Source organism: Felis catus, chromosome B2 (genome assembly GCF_018350175.1).
Source record: "Felis catus isolate Fca126 chromosome B2, F.catus_Fca126_mat1.0, whole genome shotgun sequence".
In the NCBI taxonomy this organism is placed as follows: domain Eukaryota; kingdom Metazoa; phylum Chordata; class Mammalia; order Carnivora; family Felidae; genus Felis; species Felis catus.
The window spans coordinates 38,813,816-38,831,858 of record NC_058372.1 but is presented as its reverse complement, the minus strand read 5'-3'; the positions used below and the strand labels follow the sequence as shown (position 1 = coordinate 38,831,858).

The following is an 18,043-nucleotide window of genomic DNA, read 5'->3' as shown; positions in this document are numbered from 1 at the left end:
GTGTGTGTGTGTGTGTGTGCGCACGTGTATGTACATGTAGGGCAATGTTGTGAAAACTGGTGAAAAAGTACCTATGGTTTACTCCCATGTAGACTATCCACAGGGCATCCTTAATCCTAGGCTGGCTACCTCCTGACTTTTCTCCTTACCTTCTCCATCTTTCTCTCTCTTGCCTCATTCAAGCAGGGCTCAACGTGATTACAAGTACACCTGCAGCCCCTTCCCTTCCTCCAATATGGCTTCTAATTCAATCTGCACTCAAAATAGAAATTATTTTGTGTTACATACTATTTGGAATTCTATGAGCTTCCTCTTTCCTTTCATTGACACAGGTAATCAAAACCAACTTATATTTGATCTTCTCAAATAGCAGGTACAATCATGCCAACAGAGCATTCCCATCCACCCTCTGGGTCTCACATTCCCCATATGCACTATAAGGGAAGTGAAATAAGTGGCCCCAAAGCTCCTGTCCGTCCCTGACGACATTCTGGGCCTCTAAGCCCCAGCAGCCTAGTGTAGCTCAACCTAGACCAGTCCATTGGCTAGACCAGCCTGGGTTCCAGCACCAAGTCCAGTGCCCAGTGGCACCAATGGCTGCTTGAAAAGGGCATACAGTAGCCTGCCAGGACATGGATGCAAAGCTTGTCTTAACCTCACTGGTCCCAAAGTCTCAGGAGAGGAATGGGAGCTGGACTAAGAGTTGGAGACATCTGTGGCTCCAGCCCAGGTCTGCCAGGTGTGACCCTGTGCAGGTCACCTCCCTCTCTGGGACTCAATTTAGTCACGACATGGTTGAGCCAGATGTCCTCTCAGATTCCAAGCAGACTGTCTTAGTCTGGCTTTCCCCAGAAACAGACACTGAGTCTAGGATTCAAGTGCAAGCAGTTTATTTGGGACATGAGCCCAGGAAGCACCAGTAGCAAATCAGGAAGTGAGACAGGGAAATAAGCCAACACAAAGTCTGTAAATGAACAGTTTACCACCATGGACAACTGGGCTTCAATCTCAGTGGAAACTTTTGGGAGATGTTGTAGGATACGTGTTCCAGAGTTGTCCCTCATGAGAGGTGACAAGGTAATTAATCACTAAATTCACATTTGTCATTCATTGGGAGCTTCTCTCAGGGTGCTAAATCCCTAGCATTTATAGCCTTCTCTGGGGGGCGGGGAGAACATGATCTCACTGCTAGAGAAAGCCCTCAGGCAGGGAGATGCAGGTGCTTGCAATAAGAGACTCTCAGCAGGCACAGAACCAGTGAGTGCTAAGGGGATATGGACAGGACACTGACAGCATCTGCCATGCATATTTAATGACCTTAAAATTCTATGACTTCCTTTGACCAAACTAAGAGTGAGAAGAACCATCCATCTTGAAAGGACTAGTAGAGAAAGATTTCTTTTTGCTTTGAATGTCTGACTCTCCCTTCCTCTAAAGCTAAAAGCTCATACATTCTGAGAATCTTTCCTAAATTAAGAAATCTGATAGCTAATGTTATAGTCTCAGGCCTACTAGTTACTATGGGAAAATTAATCAACCTCTGTGAGCTTCAACTTCCACACCTTAAAGAAGGAGCACTAATACCTACCTTGAAGAGTTGTCATTATAATTCAATGCTGAGCAAGTGGGCAAAAGAAAGCTTGGGTTGGGCCGGGGGAGGGGGGGCAGGTAACTGATGGGAATACATCTAATTCTTCCAGTAGAATGTCCAGTGGCATAGGGAGCAGACTAGGGAACAGAAGCTGGATCCAGACTAGCTTTTTATCCAAGGAAGCAACCAATGTGATGGTGGGACACAACAGTGGGAGTTTGTGATGAAGGAAGTACACTAAGTTCTGTGGGAGACATAGACCTGGCTCTAGATAAGACTTCTGCTTTGGAGCATCAGACATAAAACCAGATAGACTGGTAAGGGAAACAGAGCTTAGACTCAGGGAGAAGGAATTACCCAAGTTTGGAAGCATGTTCCAGGACAGTTCCAAGAGGAAAGCCAAATATGAGTCATGATCCAGGGAGAAACTAGGGTAAGCCTGATGCTATGTGTATAGGGCTCACATCAGAAACTTTGGTTAGAACTGAAGCAACCACAGAAATATCCATTCCAAACATTACTTAATGAAAGGAAAAATGCGTCTTAAAATATGACCATTATTGGTGAAAATTGACATGGCTCAGGAATCAGGTTCATGCAGGGCAATAACACAATCACTTTGATTAAAAAGTTGTCAGAGTAGGGATAAAGGATTCTTGTGCCTTCTTATCACATTCATTGACTTGTATGGACCCTAAGAAATTGGTGACTTACATGGAAGGACCTAGAAGAGGGTGTCAATCAGAGTGACCTAGTGGAGAAGAGGGAGGTGTTCGGGTATTGAGAAATGGATATGTCTGTAGAGTGCACACTATTGAGAATGGATGTCCAAAGCATCAGGTCCATGAGAACAGAGAAGAGAAGAACAATAATAGATGCAAACTGGTGGGTTGGCAAAATAGAAAAAGCAAGACAAACAGGGGTGGAGGATGGAAATGTTCAGTATTTGCCAAGGAGTGAAGGAGTCTTGCTGTGTAGACTTCTGGGCAAGAGGGAGCTGTGACCAATGCTGAGCCAGTGTGGCTGTGGTTGCTGCTGGGGCCTTTGATTGTTACCTGGGGGCTGCTTTGCCAATTCTACCACCTCAGCACCAAGCTAGTCCAATGTCACTGTGCTGACGTCAAATGTCATCCGACCCTCACCATGTGTTGTGATAAACAATCCAACTCTGGCTCTTCAAGGAGCTCCCTCACTAGCTGCAACTACAAACTGCCCTCAGCATAGATGGCATCTGGAAGCTAGGGACAAGAAACGGAGTTGGGGGAAAAGAGACTCTGCTGAGGAGGGGAGGCTACCAGAGTGGAGACATGTGGCTAGGGAGGGAGAGAGGAAGAACCTTGGAAAAAGAGGAAGGCAAAGAGGAGAAGATAAAAAGAGAATGATGGTGGTGCAGAAGACTAGGTGGAGGAAGCTCTTTCAGCAAGTTAGGGATCCCCTGAGATCCCATGATGAATGAGTAGAGCAATTATCGCTCTACTTGGCAGAATGCTATGTACCACACAGATGGAGAGCTGTCCACCATACCGAGGTAACTGTGCATGAAAAACCCATGCAGCAGGCCCATGAGAGTGACACCCTGCCCAAGGGTGGCAGCCATCTGCCCCATTGTATGAGCACACAGCATGAGCCTACACATCTGCGCTTCCACGGCACTCAGCCACACTCCCTTATTGGGGCCCTTATCACTCTGTATTACAGTTAGCTGTCTGCCTGTCTGTGAGAGTAAGACCTCTTTGAAAGCAATTGCCTTCTCTTATAGACTGTTTATCTTTGAGAAACCTGAGGTCTCCCTGGACCATAATGAGTGCTTTGAAAGTTTGGGGAATAAATAAGTCATTTGTGCACAGGGATGCTGGTGTGTGTGTGTGTGTGTGTGTGTGTGTGTGTGTGTGTGTGTGTAGGGGGGGTTGTTGCACAGATGTGAGGCCAGGGCATGTGAGGGCAAATTAAAAAAAACAAACTCGGAGAGGTGTTCCAATACAGTATTTCTCAAATTCCTCTGAGTTGACTCTGGAGAGTCAACCAGGATGCATATTAAAAATACACACTCTCCTAGCGCTGTCCCTGAATCAGAACTCCACAGTTGGGCCTGAGAATATGCAGTTTCTCTCCCTCCACAGGTGATACTGATGGCCAGCCAGGTCTGAGAACCACTCTTCTACAGGCATCTATTGGATTTACAAGCGACTGATTCATAGGTGACTAGGACACTGAGGGTCCTGTGACAGCATTCGGAACAAATCCACGCTTGACAAATGACAAAAGTCGACGCCCGGTGAGGAGATTGGCCTTACCCAACTCCACGCTGCGACCTGGTACTTCGGCTGGCGAGTTGCCGCACAGATCACCCCATTGCCCCCCGCTCCAGCACCCCTCCCCCCAATCTTTGTGGTCCAGGGGATGTTACACTTCAGAGACTTGAAGGCTTGGCCTAGCGCGCAGTGCGCTGTCCAGCAGCGCGTGCTCCTGAAGCACGCCGTCCTGCAGCTGGGCGAGCTCCCGCACCCGGCACTGCGGTGAGTTACACGACTGGTGGGCGGCCCCGCAGTGCGGACTGCAGCAGCGCCCGCCTGCAGTGCCCCCCGCCCCGCCCCCTGCACCCGGCCGCGCGCTGATCCAGCCACAGCCGCCACAGCCGCCACAGCCGCAGCGCGGGGCTCCTCTCGCAGCGCGTTATCCAAATTCAGGCTAGTTATGAATGGCTACGGCGCGGAGATGACGACCCGGTCCCTGGCACGTTAGCTCGCTGCTAGCTGATCGATTCCCCAGTTAAGGGACCGCACAAGCAGAGGAAGTAGATTAAAATATAATGTATTGCATTGAAATTTAACACAGTGCTATACATAATATTCAGCCGGATTTGCATATTCACGCTTCCCTCCTCCCCTCCTCCCCTCCTCCCCAATTTCTCCTGGAGAGTCCCATCGGCCCTTTCTTGTTAAGCTTCTGTCACTGCCGGACAAAGAAATGTAATGACTTGAGGGGCTAGAAGGGCCTTCAAAATGTCACCTATCCAGCTCCGTTTCTGGCCCAGGAATATTGAAATCCTGAACTCTGCCCTTAAACTTGGTGAAGAGGGAAGGAGGAAGTCTGAAATAGACCTGTTGGGTGGTTTCCATTTCACCTTTGACCCGCTCCATTGTGTCCTCTTCTGTCTGGCCTTTCATCCTCAAACCTCCTCCTTTGAGCTAGGAGAAACCAGCTGGACTTTCTCTGCCGCCCCCCAACCCCCCAACTGATTTCCTGGCTTCAGCAACAAGCCCCACCCTCCTATTTTCAATAGCATCCTTCTCACTTGATTGGGAGCCCAGCTTATAGGGATAATGTTAGAGAAATGCCGAGTCTCCGGAGGCTTTAAACCGTGGTAGGACAAGTACCTGAGAAAAGAACTCAGTGTGTTGAAAAGAATGACAGCCAAAGAATCCCATTTAATTTGATGGCGCGATGAATATTTAAAGTTTTATAAAGAAATACAGGAAAGCAATCAGGCTTATTCAGGCATGTGCTCCGGGGAACAGAGTACCGCTCCCCATGTGTTGGCAATATGGGGATGGGAGATGGGGACGAGGGTGGGGGTGGGGGACATACACATAAATAGTCCATATTCTCTCCGTTCTTTGTATTGAGGTGAAAAAGAGCTTACCAGTGCAGTTCAAGAAAAAGTGGGGGGGGGGATCCTCCCAGATAATTATCATAACGTGCTGACGCCCTAAACAGTTCCTTTTTAAAATTGAATTTCTAATATCATCACTTTGGAGATTATAATATTGAGACATGAATCCCTTGGCAAATGATTCGGGAACCATACACACTGTGATAAAGGCACCTGCCACAGAAACAGGAGGGGACATAAATCTCCCACCGTGTGTGCAGAATGCCTAATTGTACCATCCTTTTGGCAGAGTGGGGTCAGCAGACACCTCCAAACTGCCATTCCAAGGGCAGTTTATTCATTATAAACATGTACCAGATATCTTCATTTTGTATCAGCCACCACATCAAATCTAGTTATCAGAGAACTAGCATGAGATAGAGCCTTGACTTCAAAAAGCTCCTAGTCCTCTTGGAGAGACAGATGTGTGCGCACAGGATATACCATAATGCTCGTCCAGCACAGAGCAAAGAGGACAAGCTAAGCACTCATGAGACAGCAAGTGGGGAATCTGTCAATATGGATTGTGGGGATAGGGGTAGGCTTCCTATTACCCACTGTGGCAGTTACCATCACTGCCCTGCTGTTATCTCTTGAGCATTCACCTGTACACAGCTAAGTTGCTACTATGAACACCTGAGACTTTATGTCTGATGTGTTCCTGGCCAAGGGAGCCAGTTGTGCTAGAGAATTAATGTCCCTGAAAGATCTTGGCCAGTGATAGATGACAAGTAGATGGACAAAAATACTCCTTAACCCTGGGGTGGGCAATTCAGAGCATGCTTTGTACTGTATCCCATGGATTCCCTGGTGAAGCAAGCCCACCCACTCCCCACCCTATCCTCACTAGCCTGCTTATCCAGGATCCCATAATTCATCTTTTACAAGGACTCAAAGTTTACTGCATAGTTGGTACATCCCTACTCCCTCCTGAAAATACTTGCTTGATAACACACCCTTTATTGGGTTCTTTCCCTTTTTTTTCACTCCCTACTCCCCTACTGACATTTTCTAGGTCACCTCACAAATAAAATACTTGTACTCAAACCCCTATCTAAAGGTCTGTTTCTGGAGGAACCCAAACTAGTATAATACCTATAGCTGCCTTTCATTAAAAGTCAACCGTGCCAGGTGCTGTGTTGGCTTTTATACTATTTCTAATCCTTGCAATAATCCTAAAGGGCATAAATTATTTTTCCATTTTACAGATGAAAAACTGAGGCCCAGAGAGCAAAAGTGAATTTTTTCAAGGTCACAGAAAATGTTAGAGACCTTGAGACAGTGAAGTACCTAAAACTCATCAGTGATGTTCTTTCCCTCTCCCTGCACCCACACCCAAGATGAAGAGAACAAAGGATACCTTTGAAAGTGTTATAGATACAATAGTCTCTCTTTCAAGGGGAAAAATACCATGCATGTATACATGTGAAATTGGCTATACAATTTCAGGGGGGTTATAGACTCCCTTCGATTCTGGGCTCCAGATTAAGAAACTCTTTTAAGAAGGACTAAAACTTTCAAAAACATGGGGGCAAAATACATTCCTGGGGATTTGAATAGGTGGGGAAACTATGAAGGGGACATAGTTTAGGAGAGAGTAGCAGGGACAGTGGATGACAAACATATCACAGTTCGACAAACATATCACAAACAAATCTGCATGGAGGTACAGAGGAAAGTAACTTGGGGAGCTGGGTGTAAGGAGAGTGTTATCTGGACTGAGCCACCAAGGTGCCCCTCAATTATAGATTCTTATGCTAAACCTTTACCTCGCTGGTATCTCAGCTATTTGACCTCAGTACTCCCCATCCTAAGGCCTTCATCTCTTCACTAGCCATCCACATGTCACATGACATCTGGAGTTTTCTAACAGAGGTAGAACTATGTCATTTGGAAAACAGAAATCACCCTAGTTATTTCGAACAGAGGAGAATTTAATAGAGGACATGTATATCAAAGGTGTTGGTTGGATTTTTAAAAGCAAAAAGAGAGGGATGCCTGGGTGGCTCAGTCAGTTAAGCGTCCAACTCTTGGTTTTGGCTCAGGTCATGATCTTGTGGTTTGTGGGTTTGAGTCCCACATGGGGCTCTACACTGACAGTGAGGAGCCTGCTTGGGATTCTCTCTCCCTCTCTCTCTGCCTCTCCCCTGCTCTCTCTTTCTCTCTCAAAATAAATAAACTTTAAATTAAAAAAAATAATAAATAGAAGCAAAAGAGAGAGAGAGAGAGAGAGAGAGAGAGAGAGAGAGAGAGAGAGAATGATAACTTCAAGAAGCCATTATCACTCCTAGAGATGAAACTGTAAAAAGGGGAAAGTGTCATAATCCAGGTCCCAGGATTCTGCATTTTGTGACAGAGCAGTGACATAGCAAAACCACCGCTAAAACTGGGCAGATTCCCCGGACCCACATCCCTGCCAATGCTGCTACCAGAAGCAGAAATAGCTTCTACCTTCTTCATGCCTTCTAATCTCACTTGAGTGCTTCCCATCAGTAGACCCTAGCAAGGGAGTCTTGGAAATGAGTGTTTTTTTCAGGTGCCCAGACCCTTGTAATACAGAGGAGAGGAAGAAAGAGCAGGTATGGGTCTCTTGGCGACAGGCAACATTCAGTACAATCCTAAAAACCTGGAAGACCTTATTCTCCTTTGCTCTGGCCACAAGTGTGTATCCTTCCGTCTGTCCATCTGTGTTAAACCCCAGCTCCTGTTTAAAGCAAACCCACCTCACTTCCCACCCTATCCTCACTAGCCTGCTTACCCAGGATTCCATAACGCATCTTTCACAAGGACCCAAAGTTTACTGCACAGTTGGTACATCCCTACTCCCTCCTGACTACTCCAAATCCTAGAGCACAAACATGCTGGTTCTTTCTGGTATTTCCAGGTTGATAAATTGCAGGACAAAGTCCCATGATCCCTTGAGTTTCCACCATAGCAAAATAAAAACAATGGGCTTCACTTCTGCCTGAAATACTCATATTCGTCCTCTGGCAGGCTGCCAGTTTCATCCCCAAGGGGGCTGCTCCAACCTCCCTCTCCCCTCCAATCCCACTTCCTCTCTCTGTGTACCATACAACTTACAAGATCCAGACCACATATCACTTCCCTCCACCTCATAATCGTCTCCTTTTCCTTTGTTTATTTCCTCTGGTCTCTGCAGAAGAAGGACTTTCTCTTTCTAGGGTTCACGCCTGAACCCTTCCTACCTCTCCCTTCCCCCAGGGAAGATCTCTTCTTGCTTTCTCTCTACACCGGCTGCTTGTCTCTGGCTTACACCCAAGTGTTTCCCACCCCCAAGAAAGTCTTTCCTCCATTCTGATTTCTCCTGAGCTTTCATCCCACCTTCCACCCTCCTTTCGCAGCTAAACTTCTCGAAAAAGTATTATATGCTCACCGCCTCTACTTCCTCACCTCCCACTCAGTCCCAACCACTAGCAATCTGGTTTCCATACTCATAACACTGCAGAAATTGCTCTCTTAAAGGCCACCAATGACCTCTGAGTCGCCCAACCTGATAGTTCTGACGGTTACTAGTTACCATCCTCATAGACCCACTCCTTTGCCAGGTCAAATGCACCAGGTAACCAAATTCTGAGCCAGTTGTCCTAGCTGGTGTGTCATAGCACATGGGTGTGCTGGATATTGGTCACAGCCAGGCCTGGGCTGCACCATTCAGCCATATGGGTGATTACAATATGGAAATATTTCCAAACCACTGCCAGAGTCCCCTTTCCACCGCCTGGCTGCCAAAGCCCCTGATCTAGGACCCCAAGGCAGACCTCATTATGTAACAATGAGACAGAGCTATATCTGGTGTGGCAGGGGGCTTTGCTCTTATTGGTTGGTACCTGGATGTACCAGTTGTTAGAGATTGTCAATATCACCATGCTTACTGCTGTGCTGAGATATTGATTCGTTCAGTGCTGGGGATTCATTCAGTGCCATGTAGAGTCAGGGGAGTCAGAGGGCAAATCAGCCCCAGTGAAGAACAGCCTCTCCATATACCCTCCATGTGCCATACAAATACCATTTTCTACGTGAGCCTTGGCATGGGGACATTGAGAAGCAAAACCCTAAGCCCCTCACCTTCCCTGATTCCCATGATAGGAGCCTGTTCTAATACCCCTTTGTGGGCTGCTTTTCTGTTTCCTCGCCTGGCTTCTCTACCAGGGTGACCTTGGATAAGCTACTTAACCTTGTTGAGCCTCAGGCTCCTCCTCCATAAAATGGGGCTAACAGATTTCTGCTTTGTGAAGAGGATCATGGGTAATATGTGTAAAATGGCTAGTGTAGGACCACACATGGAGTAAAGCCAAATAAGTGTAAATTCCTAACCCCCACCTCCCTCTCACTCTATGCTTTCTCCCCTGGGGATGTGCTCTACTTACACCTCCATTCTACATCTGGCTATTTCTTCCAGACCCATTTATTGAATTATGTCCTGGACAAGAGGACCTAGGGTCTCAAACTCCAAACGTCCAGTGTGGAGCTCATCATTCCCCCACCTCCCACATTCTCCATCTCCCAGTATCTCTCAAGGACACCAATCACTCTTCCAGTTGAGTAAACTTCATAATGTGAAGTGAGCTTTGACCATGATCCTCCTTCCCCTCAGACCCCACAGTCTTGTCCCCTCTAAGGTCTGGTTCCTTCTACTTCTCCCATCTACCTCCTTTTATTGTCACTAAGATAGCCTTCAATCTGACTCCTTTCCCCCCTTAACCTGGACTATTTCAATATTTATAAATGCTTTTCTGTTGTCAGGTCTTTCTCCTATCAGTTCACCCACCAAGCTCTTACATAGATCTGTTCAAAACACTACAGTGTTGCCCAGTTGTCCGCACGAAGGAACCCAGACCCACTACCTCCATGTTCAAGGCACTGACGGCCGAGTCTGCTCCTACCTCCTGCTATGCTCTTGTAAAATAATAATAGTAATAATAACTAACACATCTTGAAAACTTAGTTTGTGTCACTCTAATATTCAAAAGTCATTTATGTCATTTAATCCCCTCATCCAGCTTGTGACATTGTCACTATTATTAATCGCACTTTAGTGTTGAAGTAATGGAACCTCAAGGAGGCTCAGCAACTAACCTAAAGTAACTTTCCTTACAGGCAGGGCACTTAAGTTTAAACCAAGAGACTATATCCAGAGCCCCCATTTCTCACCACCATGTCTTTTTCCACCATTGCTTTGGCCACACCAGAAAATTCCCCACACTCACTTTCCTGCCCTGCCTCCTTGCCTTCACCTGTACTATTACCCCGACCTGCACCACCAGTTTCTCTCATCTCTTTACCCACTAAAAAATGCCATCCATCCTTCAAGTGTAATTCAGATGTCAATGCCTCCTCGAAGTCTTGTCTGATTTCCTTGCTTTACAAGTGATCCCTTCAGGGGGTGCCTGGGAGGCTCTGTCCATTAAACATCTGACTCTTGATTTCAGCTTCAGGTCCTGATCTGAGGGTTGTGGGATCGAGCATGGAGCCTGCTTGAGATTCTCTCTCTCCCTCTGCTCCTCTCTCCCACTTGCGTGTTCTCTCTCTCTCTCTCTCTCTCTCTCTCCCTCCCTCGCTCTCTCCCTCAGAAAACATTTTAGAAAGTGATCTCTCTATTCTGGAAACACAGAATTTTCCCAAACTTTTCACTTTTACCTTATTCTCTGATATTGTAGTCATACAGAGCTGGTCGGCTCTACCAGAGTCTAGGATGGGGCCACAGCTGTTCTTTCCCTTAATCCTTGTCTGTACTTTTCACATGAAACCTACAAAGGCAGTTTTATTAGGGGGAGTTGAATTATTGTCCTGCTCGGGACCAGGAATGGGTTGGTTTCTGCTTCACTCTCCAAGTCCCTTTGAAAGAAAAGCCAAGGGCTTGATTAAGGAACGGAAAGAATTTTGTAGTCAGTCAATTCCTGCTGCGATAAATCTCTTGGGTGAAGGATGCTAAGGCAGGGACATAAATGACAACAGCCATGCTTCCACAGTTGACTGGATTATAAAACAAACCACATACTTATGACTGTATGCTCTAAACAATGCATAAAAGAAGGCAGGGTGAGGTGAAGGAAGGGACTAAGAGCTGGTGTGCAAGCAGGAAATCTGCCCTGTCCATTGGGGAGACTGGGACTGTGATTTTCCTTACCCTGATTTTCCTTAAACAAGTCTATTCCACAACCAGTCACTTCTAGCACAGGCTCTGGAGTTCAAGTGCCAGGGATAGCATGTTGACTCCGCTCCTGCCAACTCTCTGACCTAGCAAGTTACTCAGCCTCTCTGTGCCATGTTTCCCTACCTGTAAAATGGGGACAAGAACAGTACCTGTCTCACAGGGTTTTGTGAGAATTAAAGACCATAACTATTGTCCACGGCAAAGAGGCGTGGCCGGCACACAGTGCATCGAATGTGTTGCCTGGAAAGCCTGCTGTTATGTGCCCGGTGGCAAGAGAAATGGGGCTGGGGGTGCAAGGCGGTCTGGGGAAGGCTGGGGCAAGTGCCTGGGTAGAGCTAAGAGATCTGATCTCTCCCAGGTCCCCTTGGGCACTTGCCACAGCCCAGTGTTTCTACTTCAATACCACCCTTAGGATCTGGGGATTCCCTGGTAGGAGGCAAAAGCCAGAGAAGTCAATGACATTGGCCTATTGTCCATCGAGTCATGGCATCTCACGTCCCGCTCTGGATGGCTATTTTCTTTACTGCTTTTCATTGGATCTTAGAGATCATTTAGCTCCAACTCTCCCATTTTAGAGGTGGAAAAGGTGAGACCCAGAGAAAGTTAGAGTTGCGCAAGGTCACGCTAAAGAACCATAATCCAGATCCCTCCATCTAACCCTCTGGTGCTCTTTCTCCCACACTCTCCTGCAAGCCCAGGGTCTCTTAACTCTGCATTTGCCAGGCTGGTTCTCCCAGGCTGCAAATTCTGTACCAAGCTAGCCCTGGTGGCCTTGGCCTTCCCTTTGCTGGATGCCTACTGCACCTCAGGCTGTACCAGAGAATTCGCCACTGAGTGGCATCCCGGACAGTATTAGAGAAGCTTCTCTGTACACAGGAAGGGGCCTGGGAGTCAGATGATTCAATTTGGAATCCAGGGCCATCCATTCAGAGTTTCAAACTCTGGGAGCCATCGCGTTAAGTGCCTTTGTTTGTAAAATGGGGATGATGATCTATTTCATGCGATTGTTGTGAGGAACAAGTGAGGTAGCATTTGGGAATGCTCTTTATAGACTGCAAGGGCGCCGTGCCAGAACTGGTTTGTGTCCTTTCTCTCCGGGAAGAGACTGCCTGCTCCTTCCCTCTCTTCTCCCTACAGTATTTAGCCGAGTGCTCAGTGGTACATAGAAGATACTCGAAGAGACTGCTCTGTTGATTGAATATGATCTCCCAGGACCCTCTGACCTGTTGATGCATCAGGCACCCAGCCCCAGACCTGGTGTTGGGGCGAGAGGGTGAAGCTGTGCAGGGAGCCTATGGGGCCTGGGGAAGGGGAGGAGTAAACAGAGGGCTTGCAGATGAAAAGTAAACTGGATTTAGAAAACAAACTGGAGCTAATGGCTGTAGGTGGTGTTAGTCATGCTGTTAAGGAATTTGGGAATACATATGCATACTAATAGGGATTTATTTGGGCTGCTACTTACTCCAGCACTTGGGAAGGGAGGAGGGGTGGAGGGCACTGCAGGATTAAAAGGCACCAGACCTTCATCTCCAGAAAGTGCACTCTGGGGTTGGGCCTCAGCTTCTGAGGATCCGTGTGCCCGAGTTCTACAAGGCCTGTGGGATAAGCCGGGTGAATGGAGTGCTAAGAATTTAGGAGTGGTTCCCCGCTTCTAGCCTATATGGTAGACTCAGTGGAGGGAGATCTCACGGTCTTAGGAATCTGTGCCCCAGGATCTCTCTTATTCCCCCGGCCCACAAAGTCAGTCTTTAGAGGTGCCGTGGGAGACTCTGAGAAGCATCTAGTGCATTCTTGGGATTACAGACTGCACCTCTTGCCTGGGACAGGCTCCACAGTTCCCACCCTGTGACTCCACACACTCAGGCACGTGGCTCTGTCCTACCATCTAATATGAATCCCTCACTTCTGTTTATACCAGTTTCTTCTCTTTTTCACACTAGAGAGGCTCCTCATAGTCCTTTGCACAGATAGTTCTATCTGTTAGGAGGCCCAGGCCAACTCAACCTTCTTTTCCTCATGCTAAAGGCCTCCCCACTCCAGCCCCTCCTGAGAACTCTTCTGATCAGGAGCTGTGATCCCGCTGAGCAAGTGGGTATTGGGAGCCAGCCATGTACCCAGAAGAGTGCTGGGGGGTGGGGGCAGTGGGGAGGTTAGTGTCTAGAGTCCAGCCAGAAAGCCAAGGGATGCAGACAATAGGGTGAAGCTGGTCACGAGTGCTCAGGCGGGCAGGGGAAGATGAGTCATGGCTAGGGGCAGGGGAGCTTGGATAATTCAAATTGAGGTATTGGAGCTATATTCAAGTGTGTAGTGTGGCCCTGATATGCAGCACGAGGCACAAAGCACACCCCTTAGGCACCTGCTAGGAGCTCTCTGGGAAATCATTTGTCTGCCCTTGACTCTCAAACTGAAACAAAGAAAAATGTACCCAGAGCCTTAAATATACTCATGCCCTTTGGCCCAGTAATTCTACTTCCAGGAATCTAGAGCAAACAAAGACACAACAAGAATGTGGGTGGAGAATTTGATACAAAGATGTCCATTGCAGGGTTATTTAGAAGAGTGGAAAATAAATAGCCGTTGTTAGAATGGCTTGTGTACAAGCTTTCTTCCTTGTTCCTCCACCCCTATCCCAGCCATGTGTACCCCTTTGGAAAGTCCTGGCTCTCCTCTGGGGTTCAGCAATCAGTAAAAGCAGGAAGGTGGTTAACACAGCAGTCACCCCCTACCCAGCCCTTCTGGGTTTGCTCGAGCAATCAAAAAACCCACCATCATTGACCTTTCCATCATTGAAGTGGGGTTATCTTCCAGGGGTTTCCCACCATGAGTGGTGATTGCAGACTGGTTTTCTCTCGACCTCCCAAGGTACATTTGGGTCCCCACCCTGCTCCAATTGCCAAGGTCCCGGGAGTTCCCAGAGCTGGGCAGGTCCTTAGAAAGTACACCCTCCAGCCCCCTTGAGGGGAAGGCGTTGTCACACTGTTGGTTAGTCTAAAAGCCACCTTGAGCATCCAGGCCCAGGGCTCAGTGGTAAGGTAAAGCAGATGCAATTGGAAAAATAAACCCGTTGTCCTCAGAATTACCCAAAATGCAAGAAACGAACCATTCATTTAAATACATTTCATGCATATGCATTAAAAAAAGAGAGAGAGAGAGAAATGATCCAGGTCCAGGGAATATGCATTCCCTTCTCTGGGCTGGGAAAACTTTTTGATGAGGCATTGGGTTCACTTTGCAGCAGGGACTGGGGCATCCTTCCAGCATCTCTGGGGGCTCCGGCCCCTCCCCCATGCCCACCTAATGCTTTTTTGGTTTCTGAGAGCAGCTCCGTTTTGCTCTGGTGCTAGCCTGGTCCTTATCCCTGCGACTAGGGATTTCAGTTCTCTCATGGGTGACTGTAGGGTTAAGGAGATAACCTAGCCCCTTTCTCTTGGGGTAATTCAGAGACTTGAACCTGGAATTCAGTTCCTCCTTCTACTCCCAATGCCCCCTCCCCAGAAGCCCCCACCTGTGGTATGCAAAACCCTCAGGTAAGCAAGGGAGGAAATACTGGCCTTGCCTATCTCCCCCCCTATTGTCCCTCCCCCATCTTCCTCTCTTCACACTCTTCTCCCTATCTGCTACCTCCTTCAAAGCACCTCCAGCTTTCTCCTTCCTCTCTTTCCCATTTCTTCTCCCCTCGTCTATCCCTACCCCAGCTCTGCTTCTCTTTTCTTAACCCAGCACACCCTGATATACCTTGACTTTCATCCTGGCCATGCCCTTCTCCCTGCCCCCCGCCCCCCCCCCCCAGGCTTTCCAGAATCCCTGCAGGGAAGGGCCTATTTTTCAGAGTCTGAAGTAGGCTGGTATGGCAGTTTCCCTGGATGCACATGGAGAGGGTGTCCGGAACATGGGGCCTGGGTGCGGGGGGTTCTGCCAATCTACACCCACCTGTGTGCATAGGCAGGTAGGAGGCAGGGTCTTATATTACAGATTTATCCAACTGAGCCAATCCTGGGCTGCAGAGACACAGCCACATGCCACATGTGCCTCCCTGTGGGTATCTGGGACAGGTGCAAGGGAGGCGTTAGCCACTAGGAGAGAAGAGATGGATTGAGACATTTTCCCTGCCCCTGGATTAACCAGCTAGAGTGCCAGCAGGAATCTCAAATTTTCATTTCTTTCAGTAGGACAGGTACCTCTTGGGAAGCTCAGTAAGGCAGAGCCCAGTCCAGCCTTCCCAGGAACTGGTTGCTGATCCCAGTGGGTAAAGAGGATAACCAAAGGAAGATGAGACCCTGGCCAGACCCCGACCTTCTGATGCTAAGCCCGCAGTCAGCCTGGAGTAGGGACTACCTGCCAACGTGCCTTGGACAAGTCGCTTTAGACTTCCGCCCTCAGTGTCCTCCCATGTCAGATGAGGGGTTGCTGGGAGGATCACACAAGGAAAGAGTTGCAAAAGGTGCTGTGCGAACAGCTGGCGCCACCGCACACCTCACGGATCCCTGTGATACTCACGGAAAGTCTAAGCCTGTGTGTGCGCGTGTTCCCGGCGCTCATCTTTCACGGGTCCCCCGCCAGGATGCGGGGCTCGGAGCCGGGCCCCGGGCTGGATGGGCGCGATCCTCCCAGCCCCCACCCCCAGCCCCGGGCCGGCGCGGCGGGTTTGCGTCCTGCAGGCGGCGGGGCTGGAGGCTGCACGGCGCGCTCCGCACGTGAGGCGGCAGCACCGGCGCCGGCTGCAGCGGCGCAGCCCCGGCCGCCCGGCCCGCCTTGCGCAGGGGCAGCCCGCGCCACTCGGTCGCCGAGCCCGCCCTCCCGGCTTCCGGGGCTCGCGGCCCGCCCGCCGCCCTCCCGTCTCTCCGTGCGGAGCCCTCTGGCCGGCTCTCGCCGGCTCCAGGCCACCCCCGCGGGCCGCGCGAATCCCTCCGGTTTCGGCGGCGGTGGAGGTCGGCGCGAAAGGGGGTGCGTTGGGCGGCGGGCCCGGCTCCTGCAGCTCCGCCGGCCACCGCTGGGGGCTGCCGCGCCGGAGAGCTCGGCGGGGACGGTGCGCACCGCCCGAGGTTCTCGGGCGCCTCCGGCCGCCGGGCTTTCTCCACCGCCGGCTCCGCGCTGCCTCCGCAGCCGGCCCGGCTCCCTGCCGGATCCGTGCGTGTGATCGCTGTGCGTGTGTGTGTGTGTGTGTGTGTGTGTGTCCGGGTGCGCGCGTGTGCGCGCGCGCGGGGGGCGGTGTGCACGCGGGGAGTGCGGGGGAGTGTGTTTGTGTGTGTGCGTGTGGGTGTGAGTGCCTGGCTCTCTCTCGCTGAGACACACACACACACACACGCACACACACACACGCACACCCCGGCTGGCTCGCCTGAACTTGAAGACACCCCACATTCCGAGATGCCCGAGGTCCCTGGGAATGCCCCGGGTTCTTCGATCTGGAAAATCCTACCGGCGTCTTCCTAGGGGGGGATTATCTTATTTTTGGTTTGGGGTTTTTTTTTGTTTTTTGTTTTTTGTTTTTTTAATCTGGAAGAGAAGAGAACAAGTTGTGCTTTTCCCTCCGTTCTTTTCGCTAAATGCTGTGGATATAACTGAATAAGCCGCTCAGGGCTCTCCCCGCGTGGACGTCCGAGGCCACCATCTGCCTGCGTTCGCCGGAGCCGGAGGGCTTAGCTCGAGCCTGTCTCGGGCGGGGAAGGATGCGTGGCCGAGCCGGGGAGCCCGGGCGCCCCGCGGAGCCGGCCTCGGAGCCTCCCAGCCAGGGGTAGATGCTGCCTCGCCCAGGTGAGTGGTCGCCTGCCGCCGCGTCTCCGCGATCCATTGGGGCATTTGCGGGGAGCTCGGCGCGGGGCTGAACGCGCCTGGGGGAACCGGGAACTTTGCATCCCTTTCTTTCTCACTTGAGGACTCCCTCACCCGGGCAGTCGTGCGGACACCTCTTTTCGCCCATCCTTATCGCGGGAGGTTTCATTTCTTTTTTTGCCCCGGAGTGGGGGGGGGGGGGTGAAACTCTGGCTGGGAGCGGGGAGAATGGGTCCGTGCGAGGCCGGCGAGCAGGAGGGAGAGACGGGAGCCTCAGGTGTACGGCAACGTTCGAAGCAGGAGGAGAACTTTGCCGCCAGACCACTCTGTTGCATCTCCCCACATGCGAGGCCTGGCTCCAGCTCTTGCTGGGGGCTGGGTCGGACGCCAGGGCTCCCTGCGCTCTGTGGGCTGAGTGGGGTGGGGTAGAGCTGGGTGCGGAGGGGTTGATTCGGCGCGGAGGGAGGGAAGGCAGGCATCATTGCAGTTTGGGGAGGCAGGTAGGGGAGGCACAGGGCCCTATCCTGGCCTCAGGCAGGGAGATCCGGGGGGATTGTGTGTGTGCAGCTTGGGGCATCAGAATGGCATGATGAAGCAATATGGAAACTGGCATTAGCCGTGCCTGGTTGGTAGGTCTGTCTCCCACCTAGCCCTGCCCTGGTTGTAAGGTTGGCCTGAGCAGGAAGGGGGGAGAGGGATGGACTGCTCTGAGGCCAGCAGTGCTATGCTCTGCACAGACCCGCGGCAGTGACAGGGAGGTGTCCTGCTCATCTGCCCGTCCCTCACCCCAGTACAAAGGACATAGGCAGCAAGTTCGAGGGAGACGGAGCCCCTGAAAGCCGGAGCCTCAGAA

General features: G+C 50.3%; 1 protein-coding gene across 2 annotated transcripts in view; it reads left to right on the top strand.

Moving 5' to 3' along the window:
* The first annotated feature begins 7,470 nt into the window (after positions 1 to 7,470).
* The window catches only part of LRFN2 (leucine rich repeat and fibronectin type III domain containing 2), a 190,143-nt gene continuing 179,570 nt past the window's right edge, over positions 7,471 to 18,043 (top strand). For both annotated transcript variants that reach the window (XM_003986090.4, XR_006597743.1), the window contains exon 1: positions 7,471 to 17,172. The gene's annotated coding sequence lies outside the window, so the exon portion shown is untranslated. The remainder of the gene's footprint in view (positions 17,173 to 18,043) is intronic.